The sequence below is a fragment of the Schistocerca piceifrons genome, chromosome 1, assembly GCF_021461385.2.
Source record: "Schistocerca piceifrons isolate TAMUIC-IGC-003096 chromosome 1, iqSchPice1.1, whole genome shotgun sequence".
Lineage (NCBI taxonomy): Eukaryota > Metazoa > Arthropoda > Insecta > Orthoptera > Acrididae > Schistocerca > Schistocerca piceifrons.
This window is the reverse complement of record NC_060138.1, coordinates 208,127,673-208,129,773: the sequence shown is the minus strand read 5'-3', so window position 1 is coordinate 208,129,773 and position 2,101 is coordinate 208,127,673. Positions and strand designations below refer to the sequence as shown.

Genomic DNA, 2,101 nt, shown 5'->3' with positions numbered 1-2,101 from the left:
ACTTGGATGGGTGAGCATCCAGTCTGCCGAGCGCTGTTGGAAAGCGGAGTGCACTCAGCCCTTGTGAGGCAACCTGAGGAGCTACTTGATTAAGAAGTAGCGGCTTCGGTCTCGTAAAATGGGAAAGCGGGGTGCTGACCACATGTCCCTCCATATCCACATCCAGTGACGCCTGTGGGCTGAGGATGACACGGCATCCGGTCTGTACCGTTGGGCCTTCCAAGGCCTGTTCGGACGGAGTTTAGTTCAATTTTAGTTCGTTATAGTTAAAGCCGCAAAATGGTGCTATACAAAACTGGCGCCAAAGCAACTGCAGGGCACCACAAGACGTAGATGACAGGGCTGAACAACAACTGCAGAGATGTGTGTGGACGAATAGATCTGCAACTGTGGAGCATCTGAGCGCCCAGGTGAGCCAAGGGGATACCAAGTGTGTCTCCTCAATGACCATCAGCAGACGTTGCTGCGTATCGTCGTCTGAGCGGGTTCATGCTTCATGTACCCATGATGATTGCTGTTCATAGGACATGAAGGCTCTTTTGCATGCCATTACCGCAACTGGAGGTCCAGTGAGTGGCCACCGATGGCCTCTTCAGATGAACCACATTTTATGCACCGAAAAGTCTGAAAACAAACTCCCTCCAAAAATCGTCAGAAGGAACCACACTCAAGGATAGAGCGCTATGGTCTAGAGGAAGTTTTTGGCAGTCCCTGGCTAATATTAGTCTGGAAGGCACAATCAGTCAACACAAGTATGCATCTATCCCTGGGGACCATGTATACTTCAATGTGCATTTTGTTTCTCCTCAGCACGATGGCACCTACCAGGAGAACAATGGAACGTGTCGCACAGCTGGCAGCGTACGTGCGTGGTTCGAAGAGCACTAGTATGTGTTTGCCGTACTCCCCTCGCCACCAAACCGTTCGAGTCTAAGCCCAATCGAGATTCCGTGGAGCCGCGTCAATTGGGCCGTTCGCGCCGTGGATCCTCAATCGAGAAACCTAGCGCAACTCTCAACGACATCGGAGTCAGCGTGGCTCCATATTCCTGTTGATACCTTCTATGATCTCGCTGAGGCCCTTCTTGCCCGTCAAACAGTGGTCCGTGCACCAACATGTGGTTATTCCGGTTTTTGACAGGAGATCAATTCAATGTGAGTCGACAGCATAGAATGAAAGTCTGACTCAACATAGTAGTTACCATGATAAGCTCTTCTATAAGATTGTATAAGATCGGTCTAAAAAAAAAAAGCACTCCGTCATCAGGCCACGAGTGGCCTACCGGGACCATCCGACCGCCGTGTCATCCTCAGTGGTGGATGTGGATAGGAGGGGCGTGGGGTCAGCACACCGCTCTCCCGGTCGTTATGATGGTATTCTTGACCGAAGCCGCTACTATTCGGTCGAGTAGCTCCTCACTTAGCATCAAGAGGCTGAGTGCACCCCGATAAATGGCAACAGCGCATGGCAGCCTGGGTGGTCACCCATTTGAGTGCCGACCACGCCCGACAGCGCTTAATTACGGTGATCGCACGGGAACCGGTGTATCCACTGCGGCAAGGCCGTTGCCCCATAAGATGGGTCTAGAGACTTTAAAACTTAATGCTAATGTCCATGTGGCTAGAGTGAAGTGGTTATTAAGCAAGCTCATTCCAAATCAGTGACTCACAAAATTATCATTCTAACCCTGTCATATTACAAAACAATAGAGAATACGGCACACACAAAACTGTCCTTACAGTTTACCACAGGCAACACGCAGATGGCAGTCGGCACAGCAGGAGCAGGCAGTTCGCTCCAAACTGCGTCACAAAAGGAAGTGCGTCGCTTGGTCAAAATGTCACCGCCGGTCTACTTGGCCATCGAACATAAGACGTCAGCTATTACGAACTTCAGGATGCCTACTGCAAAGGTCGAACCCGCACTTGTCTTCAGATAGAGCTCTTCGTTTGAGTTAGCAGACGATAGCTAATGCCGTAGTGGCGAAGATATATTCACAAGTAACACAGCCACCTCTCCAAGACACCACATTTCATAGCCGGGTCCAAAAAATTTTCACTATTTATTTACTTACGTATTTATACTGATCTGATAAGAGCCA

General features: G+C 49.8%; 1 pseudogene; it reads right to left on the bottom strand.

Annotated features, from left to right (window-relative positions):
* Positions 1 to 1,452: 1,452 nt before the first annotated feature.
* Positions 1,453 to 1,570, bottom strand: LOC124724137 (annotated as a pseudogene).
* Between the last annotated feature and the right edge of the window lie 531 nt (positions 1,571 to 2,101).